We start from the raw sequence: 27,215 nt of genomic DNA on the forward strand, positions 1-27,215 counted from the left end.
TCTATAGTACTGGCATGAAATGTTTTTGGTTAATGCCATTTTCTTGTTTTCATTCCCCCATTTGCCCACTAAATTATCATTTTTTGTTATATACAAACATTCTTTCATGCTATTTATAGGTAAAACACACTTTGCCTTTAGAGATATTCCTATCTAGTATAGATTTCAAGATTTTTTTTCCTCAACATTTCTTCATAGCTAATGGCTGAACACACACACTCAAGCACACAAACACAGACTCACACATCTGTGTGTGCATGTGCATGCATCATAAACTGCCTTCTTTGTATAATTTTTAGACATTTATATTGTGCATTTCCTCACTCATTCTTAAGGCATCCATCAATCCTTCAATTTTTGTCTTTCATAGCAGCTATAATGCTACATACTTTTATTGGTGGTGCAGATCTCACTACTACCTTTTTAATTTGTTCTGTTCCTTCTACATACAGAGGTCAGTCCTCTATACCTCTCTAGTTTTGATTAGTATATCCATTCAATTCCCCTATAATAGTTACTAATTCAATGGCTGCTGTTAGGGTTTCTGATGGCTTTACTGGCTCAGACCATCTATATTTCCATTCTTTGAACACCCACCTCAATAGAGACTTGATGATATTTTTATGCAGGGTTATTGTTTTTAATTTTCAGTTATATCTGTCATCTCTAGACTTTTTAAAATTGATGTATAGTTGACACACAGTGTTACATTAGTTTCAGGTGTATGCCACAGTGAGTCAACAATTCCATGCATTGTGCTCTGCTCATCACAAGTGTAGCTACCATCTGTAGTACCAGCATTGTATGGTGACAGATCTGGCTTTACTTCTTGATCTGCTGTAAAACTAGTATCTTTTCTTCCTTTAAATAAGGAGAAGCCACGGAGCTTCTGCTTTTCCTGACTCATAGCAGAATCCTTTCCTCACATCTGCAGTTCTGCCCTAATACATGCTCTGGGTTCTAGGACTTATGTCTCTGGCATCCCTTCTGCTTTAGACTTTCTTTAAAATCATTGCTCTCGCTGTCAGGGACTCACCATCATTATCCTCTATCCCAAGGAAACCATCTATAGAACTAGGACCATATGGGCTATCATCAGGTAGACAGTTGAATTTCTACAGTTTAGACACATTTTCTGGCTTACCTTTCTGTCTCTTGACACCACATGGGTCTCTAAGCTTAAGTTGAGGGCATGAAAAGGGAGCAGGTGTGGAGGGATGTCACTGATGACAAACACATACTTGTTTAGTGTAACATTTATATTTGTTTTTGTTCAACTAGCTGAAGTAGTAAACTAAAAAGGAGGAAGGGCATTAGCGACACACTATGTTACCAGAAATGGTCAGCCTTTCATTGCCTTTGAATCTCAGCCACTTTGAATCCCAACTCTGCTAGCAAGATTTTTTTCTTTTTCTTTTTCTTTTGTCCTGAAAAGGACATTGGAATCGCTTTGCAGTTAGCATGACACCATCTGCAGAATATCTGATTCTCTGTGAGAGACACAGAGAGATTAATGTTTGAGGATCAAAGCTCAATGGTAGTATGACCATAACATTAAAACTTTCACTAAGGGACTCCAGGGGATTGTAGGAGCCAGGCATCGTAGCATAAATCCTTATTACTGTTTCTCTGTGCTTTCTTTCCAAACACAAACATCTTGTTTACATTACACACTTTTCAGGTAAAAACATGTTTTCCATTATTCAACTTTTCTCAAAAACATGTTCAAAAACAAGTTTTCAATAAACATGTTTACCACATTTCCTAAGAACAACATGTTTTTATTTTGCAAAGTAAAGTGAAAACACTGCCAAAAAAAGTTCACGTTTTATGGGATGGGAGATGAACCATCCTTTACTCATTTTTGTGAAAATTACACATATTACATATAAGCATATATTATGTTAAATAACTAGTTTAAAATTTTAATTTTTAAATTTATAGTGGAATGTATTTTAGATTTTTTTTTATATCCCAAAGAAGAAAAGCAGTCGTTTAAGAAATCAAAGCAACATGTAAAAAGATTGACCTAATGTAAAACATGGTTTCTGTTCCTACTATCTACTTAAATATCATCAATTCTCCAATACAGAAATTCAAGTTGGATGATAAATGTAATTATCTCATAGTTCCAGATTTTGGAACACAGAATTTACCTTACTAGAAATATTCATACTATTGTCTATTTCAACTCCCAATCATTTATTTCTCTGATTTTCTTACTTTCCTTACTTCATTTCAAATAACTGGGATCGGTGTGCATTGCATTATGTTAATTTAAAATATGTTTGCTTCTGGGGAGCCTGGCTGGCTCAGTTGGTGGAACATGTGACTTTTGATCTTGGGGTTGTGAGTTCAAGCCCCATGAAAGCTGTGGAAAATAAAATCTTAAAAAAAAAAAAAAAAAAAAAAAAAAAAAAAAGGTTTGCTTCTTTAAAACTGCTCATATTAAAAGAATCAGATAATGTTATATATGTATTTTGTATAGCAATGTTTTGTTGGTGGTATTATAACAGGTAAGTTTATTTATTTATTTTTAAATTTTTATTATTATTATTTTTTAATAACGATTTTTTATTATGTTAGTCACTATACAGTACATCCCCGGTTTTCGATGTAAGGCTCAATGATTCATTAGTTGTGTATAACACCCAGTATAACAGGTAAGTTTAGATTCAGTCCAGCATCACAAAGAAGGATGAATTAATTTATCTTTGGCAATATTATTTAAACTGTGGCCCTTTCTCTATTTCCCAATCCATGTGATATGTACATGGATTTCATTCATTAGAACAATTTAATTTAGGGACCAAAGACATTTAAGATTTAAGCTAAATTCAAATCCCATTTTCCCCACATTAGAGCAAGTTACATAACCTTTAATGCTTTTGTTTTTCATCTTGAAAACAAAGGTAGTTATAAAGGTAATAATATTTATCTCTTTGTTTTGTTCTGAGGAATAAATGGAGAAGTATGTGATAAAATATATACTTAAAACATTATTTTCTGTCATTTTCAGATGCAAAACAGAGACTCAGAATTTAAGTGACTTTCTAAGTCCATCCAAATCCATGGTAAAATAAAAATCAAGTTTTGTGTTAATTATTGAATATTGGGACAAAATGGCCATATTGGTAAAAAAGATTATACGCTTTTATTGATAAATTTTGGGGATGAGATAAATTATTTCTACCTCTCCATGTTAGGGCATCACAGAAAAGCACATTCTCTTACCTATTTTTGTCTACACAATTTGTTAACATGACTAAAGAACTTCTGATCACAGAGAGAATAAATAGTGGAGCTAGTATTTAAATGTAATATATTGACTTTCAATACTAAATTGTTTCTAATATATCACTGGGTTGTGTGTTATATAATATAGGTCAGTTTGGGAATGTGCCCAAAAGAGTTTCTGCTCATAAATGGATAAGTCTATTTAGGAAAAAGAGATAAGCACAAAAAAATTAATGTGCAATGCATGTTATAAATGACATCTGAAGACAGTATGAAAGCTCACAAAACAGCACAGGGTTAGCTGACAAGTGACTGGTATAGACAATGTACTTGGTATGAATTTAAATGAGGGGAAAACCTCTATGTCATGCTCCTCAGAATTCAGCTAGCAGTTGAAGTGGCAGATTGGATAGGCTCACACCAGTTCCCTATCTAGGCTTTATTTCTCATATCAGCCATTAATTTCAACTGCTTCCTTTGACAATTTTTCCTGTGCTTCTAAAAAGAAAGTTAAATGAACTGTTTTGGATTTCAACTTTGATTATGTGCTGTGCAGCGGATGCAGTATATATTTTCATACATATGCTTTGCCAGCGTCCATTCCTTTTCCTATCAGAAATCTTCCCTGACAGGAATGTAGTTATTGATGGGCTGAACTGTGTGCTCGATCTTGGACATTCAGAATTGCACCAATTGGCTTCATAATATTCTTTGGTACTTGAGTCAGACTAACACACTAAGAATGAACTATCAGAAAGATAAATTAAGAAACAATCCCATTAGCAATTGCAACACAAATACCAGGAATAAATTTAAACCAGGAGAAAAAAGACCCGTATAATGGAAATTATAAGACACTGATAAAAAAAAATTGAAGACACACATAAATGGAAAGATATTCGGTGCTCATGGACTGGAAGAATTAATACTGTTAAAATGTCCATATTACCCAAAGGAACCTACAGACTCAGTGCAATCCCTATCAAAATTCCAATGGCATTTTTCAGAAATAGAGCAATCTTAAAATTTGTATAGAACCACAAAAAACCCAAATAGCCAAAGCAAGTTAGAGAAAGAAGAAACAAGCTGGAGGCATCACACTTTCTGATTTCAAACCAAATTACAAAGCTATAGTAATTGAAGCAATGTGGTGCTGATAGGCACAGACACATAGATCCATGGAACAGAATGGAGTGCTCAGAAATAAACCCATGTATACGTGGTCAATTAATTTACAACAAAGTAGCCAAGAATATACAATGGGGAAAGGACAGTCCCTTGAAGGAATGGTGGTGGAAAAACTCACACCCACATGTAAAAGAATGAAATTGGACAACTATCTTAAAGCATACACAGAGATTAACTCAAAATAGATTCAAGACTTCAACAACAGGGCATGCGGGTAACTCAGTATTTAAATGGCCAACTCTTGCTTTTGCCTCAGGTCATGATCTCAAGGCCCTGAAATCAAGCCCTGCCTCAGGCTCCATGCTCAGCAGGGAATCTGCTGGAGTAGTCTCTCTCCTTCCTCTGTCTCTCCCCCTGCTTGCATGCACACTCTCTCTCAAATAAATCTTAAAAAAAAAAAAAAAAAAAAAAAAAGGTTTCAATGTAAGACCTGAAACCATAAAACTCCTTGAAGAAAATATAGGTGGTAAGTTCCTTGGCATTTGTCTTGGTGATAACTTTTTGGATCGGACTCCTGACAAAGGCAATACTAGCAAAAATAAACAAGTGCAACTATATCAAACGAAAAAGCTTCTCCACAGCAAAGAAAACCATTAACAAATTGAAAAGGCAACCTACTGAACGGGAGAAAATATTTGCAAATCATATCTGATAAGGGGTTAATAATCAAAGTATATACACACACACACACACACACACATATACATACACCTCATACAACTCCACTGCAAAAACAAAACAACACAGTAACAAAATCCAATTAAAAATGGGCAAAAGACACAAATGGACAAATTTCCAAAGAAGACATACAGAGGAACAACAGGTACATAAAAAGATGTTCAGCATTACTGATCATAAAGTGGATGTAAATCAAAACCACAATAATATATCACCTCACACCTGTAAGAAAGGCTATTATAAAAACAAAACAAAACAAAAAATAACAAACCAAACCAAACCAACCAGGAATAACAAGTGCTGGCAAGGATATCGGGAAAAGGGAACCATTCTGCATTGTTGATAGAAATGTACATTGGTGCAACCACTATGGAAAACAGTAAGGAGATTACATACATACGTACATACGATAGAACTACCATAGGATCTGGGAATTCCACTTCTGGATATTTATCTGAAGAAAATGAAAACACTAATTTGAAATGATATCCGCACTCCTGTGTTTAGTACAGCATTACTTACAAGACCCAAGATACTGAAACAACCTAAGTGTTCACCACAGAACAATGGATAAAGAAATCATGGTGTATAGATACAATAGAATGTTATTCAGTAATAAAAAAGAAGGATATCTTGCCATGTGTGACAACATGGATAGACTCTGAGGGCAACAAGCTAAGAGAAATAAATCAGAGAAAGATACTATAATCTTATGTATATGCAGAATTGAAAAAACTAAAGTTTATAGATACAGATGTATAGAGAGTTTACAAGTTTATAGAGAACAGATCAGTGGTTGCCAAAAGCAGAGGGTAGAGGGGTGGGTGAATTGGGTGAAGGGTATCAAAAGGTGCAAACTTTCAGTTATAAAATAAATAAGTCATGGGATATAATACACAACATGATAACTATAGTTCATAATACTGTATTGCATATTTGAAAGTTGAGAGCAACTCTTCAAAGTCCTCATCACAATTTTTTTTTTTTTTTTGTAACTGTGTATGGTGACAGAAGTTAACTAGATTTACTGTGGTCATAATTTTGCAATATATACAAATATTGAATCATGCTGTATACCTGAAACTAGTATAATGTGATATGCCAATTATACCTCACTAAAAACAAAGGACATCGAAAAAAAAGTGGTTATTAGACTAGGTTTTATAAGGATATACTGCTTATGAGACATGAATAAAATATACATTATGGATGGATGGAGGACTTCTGACTGGGCATAAATTAAGGAAGAAAGTATATGAATATGCCTACCTAAACACAAGGATTCTATTATCAAAGATAACATGAGGACATCTGAGAATAGACTGAGTTAGGTTGTGGTAATAAACTTATAATCTGATTGGTGTACTTATTCATTTGCATGTCTAACATGGATCAGAAGAGTTCTGCTCATCATGGTCTTTCAGATACCCAGACTGACTGAGCAACCACTAACTTGTATGCTGCTCATTGCTATGCTAAAGGAAAGAAAAAGCTCTGGAGGGTCTGACATTAGAATTTATTGCTCCAGCTTGAAAGTGACATGTAACAATTCAGCTTACAAATGATGGATCAGAATTAGTTACGTGCACCAGCCACCAGGGTGCTAGAGAAAGAAGCAGGGAGATAGAACTTACTGGAATCAGCACTTCAACTATGAGTGGCTTTGCCCAAGTCATACCTTTCTCAAGGCTGATCATGATTACATCTAGAGACTAAAAGAGCTAGAAAGGCCTGGCTGGCCATCTCAGATCAACATGAGGCAACTCTGCCAGGCAATACTTGCTCCAGATCTTCCATTAAGTTGGGCAAAGCTCTGAAAAATTTATGTAATAGCTTGACATCATCCTCTGATCAATCCTGCTTCCTCCCCCTTTCCTTCAGATACCAATCCTTAATAAATGTCTTGTACCCTAAACTCCAATAGCTGCTTCTGGTGGACCTGACACATGATAATGTGAAATTGGTTCAGACTTTGTAAATATAGCCAGTTTACTTTGTGGAAGATTTCTTTATTATACTAATTATTAAAAAAAAAATTATTAACATTTTCCTTTTCCAGGGGCAAGGAAATACATATGCCTACTGTGTATTCCGCAAAAATAAAAACAAACTATATTTTATTTGCTGAAGGTCAAAGTTTTATTTTACCATTTTTCTAACAACTATTTTTAAAGGTGAATTTAATTAAAATAAATACTATGTTTTATATTCCTTTTTAGTATGGAAGTTGGCAACTAGGGCTATTCCTTAATATTTATCATGTTCGTGTATGTGAGAAAAACTAGGGATTTTGTCCCCTAATATCTCTTCTTCTAGTCAAAGAGCCTTTAAATTTACCAGTTTTTACGATTACCCAGAATAGATTACATTTCCCATTATTCCTTACTATAAACTGGATATTGACCACTTTATAGACAATAAGACCTGTGAGAATGGAATATTACAACTTACAGGGCAGAAAAGGAAGAAGATGTATCCCTTGTCTTCATTCTGTTCCAAGTTCTTAGAAAATGGAAACGATGGCTGATATTTGGCTATTGCGGACAATGAGGAAAAATATAATCTGTGAATAATGAAGTGGAAAGCCTGGAATCACTGCGTTCTGGGCAGCACCTCTGAGAAAACACCCCATTCCTGCAATGCTTAGATTTGGACTTATTCAAGGGGACTTGTTTTAGCCACTATTAATTTGAATTTACTCTTGTATACAGCTAAACCTAATTCTTACCGAGAGTTTATTTGTTCAATGTTTTACATAGAGTTATCACTGATTCATGAAAAATTGTTCAATTAAATCAATATATCCACACGTAACATTGCTGAATGATTTAAAGGTCAACTTTCTGATTCACTCCGTAGGAGCTCAAGCCCTAATTCCAGCCTCTACTAGCTATCTGGGCTTAGACAAGTTACTAAGACCTTCAAACTCCCATTTTTTGAGTTTGTAAATTGGTGTCAGCAATAGCGTTTGCCTTGTAGGGTTTGTTGGGTGCACTGAATGCGATACGAATAGGTCAACTACTGAGCACTAGGCGTACTACATATTCAAAGCTCATGTTAGTTGTTACTAATTTCCTTATTATATACTTATGTAACAACAGACTATAAAAATAAAAGATGGCCCATTTCTGGGAACAGGTAAAGGATAAAAAGAAGCATATACTGAAAGATACAGCCATAAGGCTATTTAGTTCCCATAGCTTTAAATCATGCGGAAATAGGGGGCGCCTGGGTGGCACAGCGGTTAAATCATGCGGAAATAAATGATTTATATGCTTAACACGAGTCTATACAGTTCATGATTTTTAAAAATCTTCTGTTCTCTTTAGTTATGATGGATTTTTTTTAATACTATATTCATAGCGGTAGTGTATCTTCTTAGTACTCATAAAAACAGGGCACTTGCTATGGGCAAGAAAAAAAAAAGGTGTTGACTCCACTGGAAACACAAAAGCCTTTTAAAGATTTCCTGATACATCTTCTCACTTATTTAAATATCCATAATATATGCAATCAGGATTCAGTTCTTTGTGTAATTAAATGACTAAACTTAAGGTAATCAATCCTGTTCTCTGAATGCTTCACTCCTTATGTGTTGTGCTGGGGGAACAATCTTCAGATTGTCCACATTCTTTATCAGTAAAAATAGAAATTTAACCATTTTTATCATTTTTCTTTAGGTACAGTACTCCTTCTTTGCCCTATATCACAAATGATACACACACACACACACACACCCTATTTTTTAAACTTTTTGTATTTAATATATTCTTATTAGACAAAACCTTATTGACATGTTTAATTAAGACTCTAGATTTCTACAGGCTAAACTTTCCCTTTGTGTACAAAATTAAGGGCAATTTCAGGGCATTCCCTGCTATTTGATATGTTGTAATTAGCAATGACCTGGGTGGGAGTCATGATTCTATCAACATTACACTGTAGAAGTTTGGCTAAATCACTCCAGATTTCTAAGTGTCAAGTTTCTAATAGTAAAATGAGAGGAAGGGTCTTCTATAGAGGAAATTCAGACTTGTCGTTTGACTTATTACATGATCTGCCAAATATGGATCATCTACATTGTTTCCTGAATAATTGCCACGGTGAATTATAGCATGTTAGGTAATAAAATATCAATTTTAGCATTATCAAAATAAATCTGGGGGCACCTGGGTGGCTCAGTCAGTTAAGCATCTGCCTTCAGCTCAGGTCATGATCTCAGGGTCCTGGGACTGAGTCCCATGTTGGGCTCCCTGCTCAGCAGGGAGTCTGCTTCTTCCTCTCCCTCTGCCTCTGCCCCTTCCCCTGCTCATGTGCACGCTCTAATAAAAAAAAAAAAAAAAACTTTAAAAAATATATACATCTGATAGCTAAGTAACTGCAGGGCTCTAATAGTAAGGTTTTTATCGAGTGAAGAAATTCAAATACAGTATTTTTATACACTGAACGAGTCTCAGTAAGTCTGAGAGAGCAGAGAAAATATAATTACAATTTTGATTTCAGTATTAACATTTGTTGCATGGCTGTGGGTCATTTCTTAAGTTTGGTTCAAGTTGTTTCATGAAAATAAAATATGTGCATAAAATCGTGTAGATTCAACATTATCTAGAATTTGGCCATATTATCAGAAATATGTGCAATTCATAACCCCAGCCCTGAATAATATGGATTTATTTAGAAACCTGTAATATACTTCTAGTTCAATCAATTCCTCATAACAAATCATAAGGAAACTTTGTGATACATGTGAAAATACTCTATAGGCACTAAGAAATTTAAAAGAGGATTCATATACATAAAAATCTAAATCTACTATAAAAACGTGGCATTTTTTTGAATAGTTCAGCGATTTTTAAAAACCTGTGATTACTACAACAGCAAAGCAGCTCAGGTCAGAATAAATGAGTTCATTCTTTCATTACCTCCTGCTGTGACCTTGTGTCCAGCTGGAGGATTAATATTTGCATATCACTGAACATTTCAGCTATTTTATTTTTTTCCACTAAAGCTTCAATATCGTAAGTGTTGGATATCTTGCCCTATATTTATAAAGAACTTCTTCATCAATGTGAATTCATGAATTAGGTTTCTAAATTCTTGAATTCCAAAATTATTCTGAAAAAAAAAATCTTTTCAACATTTGGTGAAAAAGCCATGTGATAGCATTAACATGAAATCAGGTTCAACCTCTGAAATGCATTTTGTTGTCTTCATTAGAAGATATTAATTTTTTTCAGGTATGAAGATAATGATTACTTTTGTGATTGTCATCGGTATACACGCACATATTTTTTGATGTTAATGAAGGTCTATTTCCGTTTTTTCCTCTCACTGCATAGTCCCAGGACATGTTTCCACTCTAGACTTTGGTCTTTCATCTTTTGGCATGACAATTCTAGGGTTTCAACTCTGTGCACAAGATGAACAGCTCTTTTGTTTTAGCGTGCTTTCTCACAAACTCCTTACCAACAGCGCTAAACCTTCATCTCTGCCTTGCCAACCCAGTGAGACCATCATACTATTTTGGTTACCTACAGCATCTTCTGGTTCTTTCACTCCCTACTTAGTTTTTATTCCCTGAGGGCTTGAAATGTGCTCCAGGCACATACCTGGGTGAACATGGGGCTCCTTTCAGTCTTCTCTTGAAGCTTACAGAGTGTCCTCCAATGACTAAAAAGTGTTCCCTCATATACAATCATCACTTAAGACAAGAAGGTAAATATGCTTCCAATGATACTGTCCTTGCCATTTATGAAAGCCACTTTTGCTTGTTTTTGAGATTTAATTAAGATCTTATATTTAGTTAGTCTAAGTATTTGGATATTTTAGAATTTATTACAGAAGTTAACCTACCTTAATTATTCAGATTTTGACATGCATTTTGGGTAGCTGATGATGGAGGAAAACCTTCAGATACCAAAATACGTGATATTAGATAAACAGTGTGGAAGACTGTGATGGAAAAGGCTAAAGTAGAGGTAACCCCTTTGGGTTCTGACAATGTATTTAGTAAAGTGTCATCTGTGATTATTTTGAATTTCTTCTTAAGCATATATCTCTAGTGAAAGTGTTTGGAAAAAGTAAAAAAATAAATAAATAAAATAAAAACTCTAATGAGGTTGACTGCTCCCCACTAGGTTTGGCAATTACTACAATAAAAGAGCTCAAGAAAAAAAAAAAATTGCCAAGGTTATTAAGTAGATATGCAAAAAAAAAAAAAAAAAAGTCTAGATAACTTGACTGCTTTTAGCCCCGAAACAGGAAGAAATACTGAAAACATCTGCAACCAAGGCCAATTAATACTATTCAGTTAAGCAAAGTTATTCTGAAGATCAAAACGATATGGCTTTCCCACCAAACTTAACTGTTTTCAGATTGTGTAGAGAGGAGCATATTTAAAATGAAATAGCAAAACTTGTGTGAGTAAACAATTAGGTATGAAGACAATGTTACTGTAATATGGATCTTCACAGAAGCAAGCAGGTCAGAAGCCTACATTTTTATCACATCCACTGTATTACTTAGTTTTAGGATATTAAGAGAAAAAAAAAACTGTCTGAACTTTAAAACCAATCTTGGGTGCCCAAATTTGAACAAGCAATACATGTGACAAAGGCTAATACGATATTAAAGAAGGAAGTTGAAAAAATGACAGTGTTCTAACATGTGATGATTAAAAGAGAAAATAGAACAGGCCTTTTTTTGTTCTGCACATACTTCCCTTCGTGACAGTCTTATTTGGAATATAGCAGCCATTAGCTCATATTTTCGTGCAACCCTCCCGCTTTCTTCTTCTCTAAAGTCAAAACTCAAAGACTTAAAATGTCTAGAAGGCCCAATATCATGTAACTGTGTTTACCTTTTATTGTTGTTCTGACTTCTTGGGTCCTCACTGTTGTTCAAACATTCCAGACATATTTCTGAATCCGATTCTTGACACTGGCTGTTATCTCTACTTGGAATACTTTTCCCCCCAGATGTTATATAATCTACAGGGAAGCTGTGAGCAAAGGATTAGCAAAGCCTCTTTTCTCTTTTGTGTGAGAATGTGACCTTCAGTTAAGTATCTAGTCCTTTTGTAACATTATAAGGGTGATATTAATAGGCAATCTTGCTTTTCATAAAAATGATCCCTGTTTGGGCAATTTTATTTGGAATGGGAAGAAACCTATAGACTAAAATATCTGAGGAAGACAATGATTTGGGATGGTCTCAATACCCTGACTTTCAGAGACTCTTATAAATGAGCAAGTCCCTTGCAGAGTCCCTAGAAAAATGTATTTAGAAGCATTAAAAAAAAAAAAATAAAAAGGTTTGGGATCTTGGGGAACATAAAATTACAAGCCAAGCAGTTCCTGCCTATAGATCTCTTCTCCAGGTCCTATGTCCTGTAGGGACTGCTGCAGGGATACTCACTTAAGGGGAAGACCATGCTATGGCTGCTAATCTAGGTCTGAGGAGACTGGTGCCAAATGTGGCTGGCCTCATAGAGTCTAATAAATCTTCATATTCAGATGAACTAAAGTTGACCCCCTTGGTGGTTAATGCTATGAGGCCTTCCATACCACTTACACATTTCTGATGAAGCCAAAATAACTCTCAGACAAAACCTACTTTCTGTAAATCTTCCCTACTTCTATGGTCTGTGTATATTCCACTGCAGTCCAGATATTACTCACGCCATAAGAGTGCTTAGGCCAAGTCACTGTTATTTCTGGGTCATGGTCATCCAAAGACTAGCTTTTGACAATACCAATTTTCATCTGCCTCCCCCAAACGGGTTTCTCCATGGATTATTTTGATTGTCACACTCCTAAACACACAGCATTTAAACTTTGTTTCGTAAGTGCCAGGAACGCTGTTGCAAGAGGTAATTTAACAGCTCACTCCCTAAATTTATGCATATTTGTGTTTTTTTTTTTTTTTAACCTAAATAGACTCAGACAGACACACACACACACAGACATAGACCACACAGGCTGTCTACTTCACATCAAAGGTCCCTGAGTGGTAAAACTCTGTTTCACTCTCTGACTTACTAGCATCATGGAGACCTGGCTTACTGTGATGGTTGATTTTGTCCGCTTGACTGAGGCATAGGGTACTCAGATATTTGGTTAAACGCTATTCTGGGTGTTTTGTAAGGGTGGTTTTGGAAAGGTTAACATTTAAACAGGTAGACTGACCAAAGGAGATTGCTCTCGCTAATATGGTGACCTCATCCAGACAGCTGAAAGTCTGCATAGATCAAAAAGACTGATACTCCTGCCGACTAAGAGAGAATTGCCTCTACCCGCTTTTGAACTAAGACATCATGTTTTTCTGTCTTCTGACTGAAATATCAGCTCCTCCTGCATCTCAAGTAAGCTGGCCTTTACAATGAAACTATACCATCATTCTCCTGGGTCTGCAGCTTGCTGATTCACCCTGCAGATCTTGGGGCTTTATATGTATTTATATGTTATATAAAGTGTATATATTATGTAAATATATAAATACTCCACCCAAAACTGTTAGAACTAATAAATTCAGTAAAATTGCAAGACAGAAAAATCAGTTGCATTTCTATATAAACCATCAGAAAGAGAAATTAAAACAATTCCATTTACAACTGCAGCAACACAAATACAATACCTAGGAAAAAGTTTAAACAAGAATAGACCTGTAAAATGGAAATTATAAGACACTGATAAAGAAAAGTGAAGACACACATAAATGAAATACTTTATACTCATGGATTAGAAGAATTAATGTTGTTAAAATGCCCATACTATCCAAAGGAATCTATAGACTGAATACAGTCCCTATGAAAATTCCAATGGCATTTTTCACAGAAACAGAACAATCCTAAGATTTGTATGGAATCACAAAGGACCCTAAATATTCAAAGTAATCTTGAGAAGAAGCAAGCTGGAGGCATCCTACTTTCTAACTTCAAACCAATTACAAAGCTATAATCAAAACAGTATGGTATTGGCATAAAACCAGACACATATGTCAGTGGGACTGAATCAAGAGCCCAGAAATAAACCCAAACATATATGGTCAATTAACTTATGACAAAGTAGCCAACAATATACAATGGGGAAAGGATGGCTCTTCAATAAATGACGTGGGAAAACTGGCAGTCACATGCAGAAAAATGAAACTAGACCACTATTTTGTACTAAAACAATTCAAAAACAACTCAAACACTTCAATATAAGACCATTAAATCTAGAAACAAACAAACAAAAACATCAGTGGTAAGCTCCTTGATATCGATCTTTGTGAGCGTATTTTTGGATTTGACACCAAAAGCAAAAACAAAAATAAATAAGTGGGGCTATATCAAACTAAAAGTCTCTTCACAGCAAAGGAAATTATTAACAAAATGAAAAGGCAGCCTACTGAATGGGGCAAATTATTTGCAAATCACATATCTGATAAGGGGTTAATATCCAAAAATGTATGAAGAACTCCTATAACTCAACAGTCAAAAAAAAAAAAAATCCATTTAAAAAATGGGCAAAGGACCTGAATAGGTATTTTCCCAAAGACATACACCTGTCAACAGGCATATGAAAAGGAGCACTATTCATCCAGGAAATGCAAGTCAAATCACAACGAGATATAATATCTCACTTGTTACAACACCCGTTACCAAATCATTAGGAATAACAAGTATTGACAAGAATATGGGACAAAGAGAACCCTTTGCACTGTTTGTAGAGATATAATTGGGATAGCCACTGTGGGAAAACAGTATGGAGGTTACTCAAAAAATTAAAGAACTGCCACATGATCCAACAATTTCACTTCTGGGTATTTTTTCAAAACTAAAACCAAAAACATCAATTTGAAAAGATATCTGCACCCTACATTCACTGCAGTATTTACAATAGCCAAGACATGGAATTTAAGTGTCCATTGATGGATGGATGAAGAAACTGTAATGTGAGTATAGAAACACACACACACACACACACACACACACACACACTTCAGCCATAAAAAAGGAAATCCTGCCATTTGCAAGAACATGGGTGAATCTGGAGGATATCATGCTACATAAAATAAGCCAGACACAAGAAGACAAATATTGCATGGTATCATTGTATGTGGAAATAAAAAAGTTAAACTCCTAGAACCAGAGTAAAAGAACAATAGTTGCCAGGGGCTGGAAGGCAGGAGAAATGGGAGATGTCTGTGTAAACTTTCAGTTGTAAGATGAATAAATTCTGGGGATCTAATGCAGAGTGTGGTGACTATAATAAATAATGATACATTGTACACTTGAATTTTGCCAAGAGTAGATCTTAAGAGTTCCTACCACAAACACACAAACACACACACACACACACACACACACACACACACAAATTGGTAACTATGTGAGGTGATGGATATGTTAATTTCCCTTATTGTGGGAATTTCACATTATGTAAATCATTATATACACCATAAACAAACAATTTTTACTTGTCAATTATGATTCAGTAAAGCCAGAAAAAAAGGAGTTGATGTTGAAATTTTAAAAAATAAAGAAAGCATTTCATATAAGCTATCATATTAAAAAAGTAGATTATGGTAAACACATAGATTTCCCCACGTGTCACAACTCTACACTGCATCCTGAAACTTTTTTTCTTCCAGTCTCCTGGATAGTAAAACTCACTGGGAATATGAGAAAACATACAAAAATTTATATAGGGGCCTCTAGGCATTTTACATGAATTCCTGAATCAACCTTGGTTCTGTTAACTTTCAGCTAGCAATTTCTTTTTGGTCACCAGATATTTAAAAGAATTAAAATAAAAAAAAAAAAAAGAAAACTTCTACACTTAATTTTCCTCATGAGTAATTGCTCTGAAAACTCAAAGTAACATACAGAATGTGTCTGTGTGTATACATCTGTGCTGTATGTATGTTACAAATTCTCCAGACATAGTTTTTCTGGGTAAAAAGCCATTTGCAGATAGCAGGTAAAAAAAAAACAAAAAACAAAAAAAAACCGGGGTAGATTGTTATATTCATTGTATCAGAGCACCTTTCTTTCAAAGCATAAACAATAGTTTCTTTTTTCTTTTCATATCAAGGTTGTTAATTCCCAAGTGAACGGAAGTGAAGGGTTTGGGCATCAAGCCAGCAACTATTGTCTGATCTTTTCATTCTTTGAAGGTAGAAGAGAAGCAGGTGGTGTTTCAGCTTTTATTGAATAGGTAGGGAAACTGAAACAGAAAATATAACCTTATTTCTTGTTTCTCAAAGGTCATACAACTAGTCAGCAGTGCCAAATACTATAAAGTCTACTGTTTACTGAGTGCCTATTTTATCAGAGATACTTTGTAGATATTATAAATTTTAATATACATTTTAAACCTTTAACTGCTATTCTTATTTTTCTTTAATAAAAATCATGAAACTTAGGCTCAGAGACTCTATAATTTGCCTCAAGTCACACTGGTAGTAAGTGTCAAAGCTGGGAGTTTAACAAAGATACCTGTGCTCCCAAAACTTTCTGATTCCCACTTCCCAAATAAATTGGCTATACTGTTATTGAGAGGTTAAACTATGCTGTGAATGCTAAGGAAGGCACTGTAGAGGTCCGTAATGGGAGATACCTATATATTGATTTTTAAAGGAAATACAATTTTATCATTTTCAAGTTACTTAGAAGCATTTTATTACCAGAGCTACTAATTGAAGCCTGAGTAACTTGATTAGTAATTAAAAAGAAAAAAAAAATCACATTATGGTTTCCAAATACTCCAAAGTGTATACGTTTGGGGGGATGCTGGTCTTTTTAAGTATTATAAACATGACTGCCATTATTCTATTTACAAGTTTGATTTTATATTTTAAAGTAATGAAAAAGGTATATATTCTACCAATCCTCAAATCACATGATCATGGAGCTCTAGCCTGTGAGTTCAAACGGAGTGAGAATTAATGGAATCTTTCTTTCCTGTTTCCTAAACCAGTGTCTTATAGGAAATAAGGGATTTCCTCTGCAATATGAAACCAGGTAGAATAACCGCTTCTTAAGTATCTCATAGGTTACAAATAATAGCTGTTTCATGAGGGGAAAAGAATGTTTAAAATGTTTAGTAACCACTGAATATTTACATAATAATAATGATATTTTGCATTTATATTGAACTTTTTAGCCAGACCAATTTCCGGAGACTGTATCCAGTAAATGTAAGGCAGTATGCATTCTTCTCTGTAATATACCAAGGTAATATACCAAGGTAAGGACCATAAGTGTGTCATTCAAGTAGAAATTTTAATAAACAGGAAGAACTGGCAGCTAAAATAAAGTTAAATAGCATATAAACCTGAGCAACAGAGGGATTATTTCCTAACTCTATCCAAAGGAATATTTGGATATTTCAAGAGAATATTTCCCTTGAGAAAAGGGACTGCATAGTGGAAAGAAAAGAGCACTGTTTTTTGGATTCAGAAATCCTAACTATGAGCTCTGCCAGCTGTAAGACCTGATGCAGATCACTTAACCTCTCTTAATTCTAAAAGGGGAATGATCGTTCTTGACTAACTTACCTTCATGGTTAATGTAAAGTCAAATACTTCAGTATGTAACAACACATTTTAAATGACAGAATTATATGAAATAAGATATTCTTCTGTTCATTGCTACAGTGACTGTTAAGCTGGTTCTCATGGTCAACCAAAAACATAGGCAATTGGTGAAACTACTAAAGCATTATTTAATTCTAGTATCATTTCATTCCTACAGTTGACCATATTCAAAATGAGTCTACATACCAACCATGAGTAGCTGCCAACATGAATTCACACTACCAGGACTCATACAAAAAAAAAAAAAAAAAGCAAGATTCTGGCAGTACACCACTGCCTTTGTTAGGCAGAGACAACTCTTTGGTTAGAACACAAAAGTCCTGAAATTAGTTTGTACTTCATACTGATTGAGATGCCTTTTTATATCATGAAGGATTATTCTCACTCTTAAAGTTGATTTTCTGTAATTGTGGACAGAATTATGCACCCTACAATTGGTTCACAATATCCAATAATAGAATGGTACACATTTTCCTGTAAAATGTGCCTAAAATACTCTGAAAATGATTGAGACTTTTGTCTCCATAATTTATGTAAATGAGCAGTGCAAGAATTATCATAATGTACTAAGTACCAACACCTTCCTTTGGGTCTACATGCGAATGAGGCAAACTCATAATACTAGAGGTTTCTACAGTGACCTCCTCAACATAAGACTCCAGCATGAATTGCCAATTAAACTGCCATTTACTCCAACTTGTTTTCTCTAAACAATGGTCTGGCATAGTCCTAAGAAGTAGGTCATGGGGGCAGATTTTCAGTTTTTAACTTAAAGAAACCATGTTCTTACCAGAATTCTTAAGTATCTTTCCTATTTTACTGTGACTCCCTATATGCTATGACATAGAAAAATAATAATTTTTAATATATTCATAACTTTCATTAATTTAAAATATTTATATCAATGGTATCATCATTGCTGAAAATAGTAGTAAGTTATTTACTGAGTCAAAAATAAAAGTGTAAAGGATGAACAAGAATTTTGCTTTTACCTAAGAAGGTAAAACGTGGTATATTCAATATAAATGTTATAATACTGTTCAAAATTTATGAGAGTTTTCAAAACATGGATGCTAGGCAGTATGAGACTAATGTCTGAAAGAGATACTAATGAGGTGAGCCCATGATCCCAGTTCCATGATTTGAGACAATTTCCCAATGTGGCATGGAGAAATGAAATCCAAGTAGAACACAGTTGTCCCACGGGGCTGAAGATGCAGAAATCAGAATTTGGTGTCACAGTAAACATTCATCTTTAAATCTTAATTCATCTTTAAAATCCTTTAATTCTTTTAAATCTTAATTCATCTTTAAATCTTCCATCTGAGAAACCTTAGAAAGAAGCACCATCTGTCAGACCCACCCTAACAAAGCCTAACTAAGCCTTCCTGACAAAGTTCACAAGGGAATTAAGTCCAGTAAAGGTAGAAGAGCTTGGAAAATGAGGTACAAGAACAACACATGTTCAAACTGGTTATCCATTATTTTAACTGTCTGCTATACTAAGAATCAAGATTTTTCAGAGGAAGATAAAACTCAGAGCTTGTGACACCTATTATCCAAACTCTCCAATGTTTCATCAAAAATTAATAGACTTCTGAAGGAACAAAACTAGGATTCATAATCAATTAAAAAAAAAAAGGCACCTGGCTGGCTCAGTCAGAAGAACATGTGACTCTTGATCTCGGGGTTATGACTTCGAGCCCCATGTTGTAGGTAGAGTAAAGCAATTGAGGATCTCCCCAAAGTAATGAAAATTATTTTAAAAAATAGGAAAATTTAGACCTAAAAGATACAGTATCAGAAATGAAAAATTATTTGAATGTGTTTACCATCAGATTGGAAATGGTAAAAGGAAACCAGAAAACTATGCAACACCAATTATCAAAACTGAAAAAAAAAAAAAGGAAAAAAGTTAGTAGTGCCCCTGTAAACCATGGGACAATTTAAGTTGTCTACCCTACATATAACTGGAATGACTGAATGAGAACAAAGTTAGAGAATTGTTTCAAGATACAATGACCTAGGGGTGTCTGAGTGCCTCAGTTGGTTAAGCATCTGACTCTTGGTTTTGGCTCAGGTCACGATCTCAGGGTCATGAGATCAAGCCCCTCCTCAGGCTCTGGGCTCAATGCAGAGTCTGCTTGAGATTCTTTCTCCCTCTCCCCCTCTGCTCCTCCCCTGGTTGCTTTCTCTCTAAAATAAATAAAATCTTAAAAAAAATAAAAAGGTTCAGTGACCTATATAACTTCCAAAAGCTTATGACTATCAGTGAGTTACATATTCCAGCAGGTTAAGTTTATAAACAGAATCATACTTAGGCACAGACTCCTACAGCTGGACACCAAATTTAAAGAAAAAAAAATTAAAGCAGTCAGAAATAAAACATACATGGTCTGCCAGCCAACAAGGATAACAATGACAGCTGACTTCCTGTGAGAAGGCAATTGGATAAGATCTTTAAAACAGCTGAGAAAGCGGTGCCTGGATGGTTCAGTCAGTTAAGCGTGGGATGCTTGATTTTGACTGGGGTCATGATTTCAGGGTAGTGAAGTCAAGTCCTGAGTCAGGCTCTACACTCAGCAGGGAGTCTACTTGAGTTTCTCTCCCTCTCCCTCTGCCCCTCTCCTTACCCCATACAAGTGCATGCTCTCTTGAAAATAAATAAAAAAATAAAACAGCTAAAAGAAAGAAACTATAATCGCAATATTATGTCAATATTAAACCTTCTTTAAAAAAATGAGATGAAAATCAATTAAGAGTATATGCTGTAAGCACAAATAATACATTGTAATAAAACCCATAAATGATGCCTTTTAGGTTGAAAGCAAATGACACCCTATAGAAAATCTCACCTGTGGAAAAAAAATGAAAAACACCAGGAATGATAAATATGTGCGCAATTATGAAATAATAGTTTCTTTTTTATAGTTTTCTTGAAAGAAAAGTATTTGAAGCAAAATAATCCAATAAAATGGCATTAAAATATATATGTGGAAGTCAAAAAACACATAACAGTCATCCAAAGGATATGAGACGTGTAAATAGAATTACAGAGTTTAATATTTATTACATTTGTAAGATAGAAGATGGGAAGCAGGAAATGGAAACTGGATGTGGGAAATAGGAAGAAAGCTGTAAATTGAGGAAGGGTGAAACGTCAGACGTAGAGTATAAAGTGTGAAGATGTGATTAAAAATAGACTGAGAAGAAAAGGATGCATATTAAGTCTAGAGCAACCAAAATTAATAAAAGTGCAATTAAGGAAACTGGAGAAAACACAATGCAACTCTAAACTTCCAGTAAATCCAAAATAAGGCAGGAACCAAAGAACAAAGAAACAAAAACCAGGACGGAAAACAGAAAAGCAATTAGCAAGATGGTAGAGTTAAATCTAAATATCAAATCAAGAATTAATTGTGGACCATGTGACTCTTGATGGGATTGTGAGTTTGAGCACCACGCTGGGTGTAGAGATTACGTAAAATCTAAAAAAATAAAAATAAAAGATAACTGTAAGTGGACTGAACATCCTGTAGAGTCTGAAATACATTTTAAAAAACATAATTAAATGCTATTTATACAATATGAATTTTAAATAAAAAGACACAGACATGTCAAAAATGACTGAATGGAATATGAAACACCTAGTAACCAACAAGCATAAAAAAAACAGCCTGGCTATTTTAATATCAGACATAGTAGACTTCAGAACAAAATCCACTATAAGACATTTATATATCATATGTATAATATATATTTTATACATATAATTAATTATATATAAACCATGTATCATATATTATAGAATTATTTTAATTGTTATATAATAGAAGGATCAATTTACTAGAATAATGTAATATCTATTAAAACATCTAAACTCATGAAGCATAAATTGACAGAATTAAAGACAAATTTATGATAACATTGAAGATTTTCAGTCTTTCTCCATAATTCATCAATAGACAAAAGAAAAAAAAAAGGAATTATGCAGATCTAAAAAAAAAAAAAAACAAACCAAACAACCAATATCAGTCCCATGAACTAACATTTATAGACCACTACATTCAACACCTGTTGAATACAGGTGTACTAATTTTTTTAAGAACACTTGGAATGTTTAATAAGACTGACTATTCCAAGGGTATAAGTCTCAATAGGTTTCAAAAGAGTATCTCACAGGATATAATTAGAATTAAACCCAAGACTGTATAATATGTAATAAATAAATAAATCCCTGCATATGTGAAATCCCCATGCGTATTGGAAATAACTCGCTTAAAGAAACATGAGTCAAAGAAGGATCACAAGAGAAGTTCTGAAATGATTTTAAGTAAATTATTTCAAAAGAAAACAATCTGAGTACTGCTAAAGTAGAGAACAGAGAAAAGTACAGAATTAAATGTCAATACTGCAAAGGATGAAATGATTAGTCTAAGTGTCCAACTTATTGAGTTAACCCTAAAGAAAGTTGCAGAAAAAAAAATATTATGAGAACTCAATTTTTTTTTAAGTGACAAACAAGAGGAAAAGGCAAAGCTAAAACTGGTTATCTGAGAAGATTAATAAAAGTGATAAAGCCCCAGAAATACTAAAAGATAACAAACAACAACAACAACATTTTAGTCTTCCCAGGCTGCCATAACAAAACACCACTGACCAGGTGGCTTAAACTGAAATTTCTCAGTTTTGGAGGGTGGAAGTCCAAAATGAGGGTGCCAGCATGGCTGGGTTCTGGCAAGAGCCCTCTTCCTGGCTTTCAGATGGCTGCCTGCTTAAGGTGTCCTCACACAGCTAAGAGTGGAAGCTCGGGTATTTCTTCCTCTTCTTATAAAGGTACTAACCCCATCCCAGGAGTTCCATCCTCATGACCTTATCTCAACCTAATTACTTCCCAAAGGCCACACCTCCTAATACCATCACATTAAGGGTGAGGGCTTTACATATGAATTTGGGGGGCACATATTCAAACTGTACCAGCAACAAAATACAAATGAACAATATCTGAAATGACAGTAGGGCTATCACTGCAAGTCTCACAGACATTAAAAGAATAAGAGAATATTATTGAAAAATTCATGACAATAAATTCAACAAACAGATGAAATGGAAAACTTCCTTAAAAGATGCAACTTTGTGAAACTGAGACAAAATTAGTAAAAAAAAATCTAAATAGTATTGTATGTGTTAAAGATTAAATTTTTAATTAAAAAATCTCTCATTAACACTTCCAGGACTGGAGTATTTCAGTAGTCAATTCTAATTAAAAGAGGAAATAATGCCAATCCTATATAAAATTTTTAATATAGAGAAAAAGAACATATCCTAATTTGCTTTAATTTTATAAGGCTAGCATAATTTCGATATTAAATTAGGACAAAGATTTGCAAGAAAAAGAATTACCAGGAACACACATACACAAAAACCCTCAACAAAATCTTCAGATCAGATCCTAAAATAGAAAAATATAATACTTCTTGATCAAGTGAGGTTTATCTTAGGGTAGAATGTTTGTTCAAAATTAGGAAGTTATCAATGCAGTTTTCAAGAAGAAAAACTGTAAGACAGATTCAGTAAGTAGATACACTAAAAGCCTTTGACAAAATTCAACATACGCATTCAAGTTAAAAATTCTCCAAAAATTGAACTTAGAAGGTGGCAGTCAGAGCAAAAAGGTGATTCCCCATAATCCTTGTGTCCTGGTAATGTGAAACTCCCTTCTCTTGAGTGCAGAACCTGTGACTGCCTTCTAACCAAGAGGATACAGCAGTGGCGATGGAATGTCATTCCCATGACTCCATTACATTCTACAGGAATTTTGCTAGCTGATTGGCTAGAAATGGTCATTGTTGGTTTGATGAGGAGACATGTTAAGAAAGTCAACATATGCAAGAGAATGGATGTGGCTTCTAGGAACAGTCAGCAAGAAGCTACTGCCCTAGGTCTCACAACCACCAAATAATAAATTCTGCCAACAAACTAAGTAAGCCTGGAAGTGGATTCTTACCCAGTCAAACCTCCAAATGAGAACATAACCCAACTGAAACCTCAACTGCAGCCTTGTGAGATCCCCAAGCAGAGGACCCACCAACTGGGGCAAGGACCCGACTCTCAGAATATGTGAAATAGTGTGTACAGTCATAAGCTACTATGTTGGTGGTGGTTTCTTAGGCATCCGTAGAAAACAAATGTAAATTTTGATACCAGTATGTGGGGTTGCTGCTGTAACAAATACCTAAAATGTGGAAGTAATTTTGGAACCATGCGTAGGATAGAGACTGGTGGATATTTTTTTCTGATTGATTTGGTAATATAAAACCATCTTAAATTCCTGTTCTCAACTTTACAGAGCTGGTTACACTTGGTACAGCTTTGTTATATTATTTTGCTTAGGGCTTTTGCATCAATACTTCATGAGGAAAACTGACTTATTATATTTTCTGATATATTGGTTGAATTTTATTTTCCAATTAGGCCTCTCTAATAGAATGAAATAACCATTCCTTCTTCTTCTGTTATTTGGAAAAGTTTGGGTAAAATTACAATGAACTGTTTCTTGAAAGATTATTACTTGAAGGCAGTAATTATGCCTTTCTCATTTTAATTCTTCCAGCTTTTAGCATAATACTTAACAGAAGTAGGGAGTCAATATATAGCTATAAACTGATTGGATATAAGACTCTTTCAGTTGTTCAAGAAAGCACATAATACTGGGAATACAAATAAATACCTCACAAATATTTTACAAAAGAGAGCTATAATATGTGTACTTTCATAAAATAAAATTAGAAACAAACAGGGATTATAAAAATTGTTTGAAATTTTATATAAGATGTAAAGGATTCAGAGTTTTCATAAATGTATGCACAAAAAAGTTTTCCAAAAAACTACAGATTATGATTTAAGTGGGCAGAGAAGGAAAATAATTTTGGTAACTATGGATTAAGTTAAAGACAAAAGAACCTGGCATAATGAAACATGTGTTTAAGCCTCAGTTGTTTTTCTTAAGAGCCATGTGATTTGTGGGTGCCTGGGTGGCACAGTCGGTTGAGCATCCAACTCTTGCTTTTGGCTCAGGTCTGACCTCAGAGTTGTGGGATAGAGTCCTGCATCAGGCTCCATGCTCAGCACAAATCTGCCTGCGTTTCTCTCTCCCTCTTTCTCTGCCTTTCCACCTCCCTGCACACACACTCTCTGAAATAAATCAATCTTTAAAAAAAAAAAGGTCATGTGATTTTAAGAATTAAGTTCTCTGAATCTCTGCTATTCTTTACCTGAAAATGGCACAATTATTTACATAATAAGGATTGAATTAGGTTGTGTATTTTAAGCACCTGTGAACTATAAAGCAATATACAAATATAAAGTGTTATTAGAGCTGATTAGGTGTAAACTGAAACATGGTAGTTGAAAATAAGATTTTAATGAGAGTATCACATGAGATTCTAGAATCATTGAAAGAACATTTTTTTCATGTATAAAAGAAGAGTTAGCTAGATAATTACTGAAGCTAAACTTTCCAATGCACTGTTCAGAAATGAAAAGGGGGAGACAAGTGAATACTTTAAAACTATAGTACATGTATTTTTCTAACGGATTACCCATATGCAATTATCTACTCCTTGAGTGGAGACAGTGCATGGCTTATTGGGCAATATTCAGTATAATTAAGTGGCATCCAAGGGGAGGATATTGAAAGATTTCAACGATGAAAGGTGGGGAGATGTTTCTCTAAATAGGCAGCCTAAAATTAATCATGTGGTAGGTAAAATGGTCTCTAAAGATGTCTCCTAGAATCTGTGAATGTTATGTTGCAAGGCAAAAGGGAATTTGCAGATAAACTTAATGCTAAAGACCTTAAAATAGGGAGAGTAGCCATGATTATCCAAGGGGATCCAACTTAATCCAGGACCTTTAAAAGCAGAGAACTGTCTCCAGGTGGAAGCAGAAGAGAGCCGTAGAAGGAACCTAAACCTGAGAAAGATTGTTGCATGACTGCTGCTCTTAGATGCAGGGCCTTAGGTTCAGTGATCAGAAACAGGCCTGTAGGGATTAAATGCAGCACTCAGCTATTAGCTAGAAAGGGAATGAGGATCCCAGGCCTAAGACCTCAAAGAACTGAACTTTATCGACAATCTCAATGAGCTTGGAAATGGATTCTTCAGAGAGTCTCCAGTAATGGTCAAGCTGGCCAACATTAGGATTCTGTCCCTATGAAATCCAGAGAGAGAAACCAGTTGATCTGATCTGGCTGGAGTCTACAGAACTCTGAGCTATCAGACTTTGGTTAATTATGGGAGCACTAGAAAATTAACACAAGCCAGGAGGAAAGATATGAACAGAATCAACTACAAGGACAGTAGATGGGGTGATTAAAAATGTGTGTCTGGGTTTTATGCATGGTCCTAGAGACTTCAAGGAATAAAGCATTCACAATATTCACCTTTATTATGGAAAAGATTTGTTTTGCCTACTAAGGATTAGAAACATCAAGAAATTATGTATCGCTTATTAGTTTTGGAGATGGAGGTAAGAAATTTTGGCTTTTAAAAAAGGTCTTAAATGACTATTATCAATTACAAATTTAATCACTGTACTTACGGGTTTCCTTTTTTATCATAATGAACACTTAAATATTAAACTCTCCACATATAATTAAACCATAATAATTAACAAAAGGAGCAAAGAAAATTACACATAACTTACACTATAAGAATAAGATGAAATTAAATCTCTGTGTGCGCAGTGAAATACCCAAACCTTAAAATGAGTTCCAGCATACCAAAGGAAGTGGGAGGAGGCAGTGTGGGGTAGGAGACAAGCTACATGGGGACAGACAGTTAAAAATCATTGCTGTGTGAGGCAGTTTTAGTCTGAGTGGAAGAACACTACGGAAAACTCTGAATCTTGGTAACTGAAATAATAAGTTTCAGGGAATTAAGAAAAAAGAAAAGAAAGGCTAGAAGGAGAGTCTAAGGAAGACCATGGTTACAGGGAAGAGAGACTTCTTTGAAGATGGAGGTGGTAAAGAAAAACAAAATACGCAGCACTTAAAGTTCTGTAGAAACAAAGGAGTATCTCAAAATTAGAAAACAATATTCTCTTTCTCAAAAAAATATATGCCACGCATTAAAGAAATTGCACTTGTACCAACAGAAAACCACAATATTGATTTAAGAAACCTGAGAAGCTGCTGGAATTCTTCAATACTGCTTACATAGAAATACCTTTTATTGATGTTTCAGGAAAGTACTAGAAATTTAAAAATAAGAAAAAAAAGTAAGAATAGGCAATATCATAAAATGTTCCTAAAGAAAGAAAATAGAGAATGATAAAGAGTTAGAGGTGAGGAAAAAAAATCGCCTCGAATCATCACGGCAACACTACATATTCTTAAGCACTGAGTGATATTAAGATTTCAAAACAGAAATTTTACTCAGTATATAAATGGATTTTAAGCAGGAAAATAACTATGAAAGGGGTTACTGAACCAAGTAAAGAAGGTAACAATACCAGAGATACCTGTGTCA

The 27,215-nt window shown here is 34.5% G+C and overlaps 1 long non-coding RNA gene across 1 annotated transcript in view; it reads right to left on the reverse strand.

Moving 5' to 3' along the window:
- Positions 1 to 27,215, reverse strand: part of LOC148110356 (uncharacterized) — a 128,704-nt gene that overhangs the window by 100,708 nt on the left and 781 nt on the right. The gene's annotated exons all lie outside the window — the stretch shown is intronic.

Source organism: Ursus americanus, chromosome 3, assembly GCF_024610735.1.
Source record: "Ursus americanus isolate L20-20 chromosome 3, mUrsAme1.1.p, whole genome shotgun sequence".
NCBI classification, from domain to species: Eukaryota; Metazoa; Chordata; class Mammalia; order Carnivora; family Ursidae; genus Ursus; species Ursus americanus.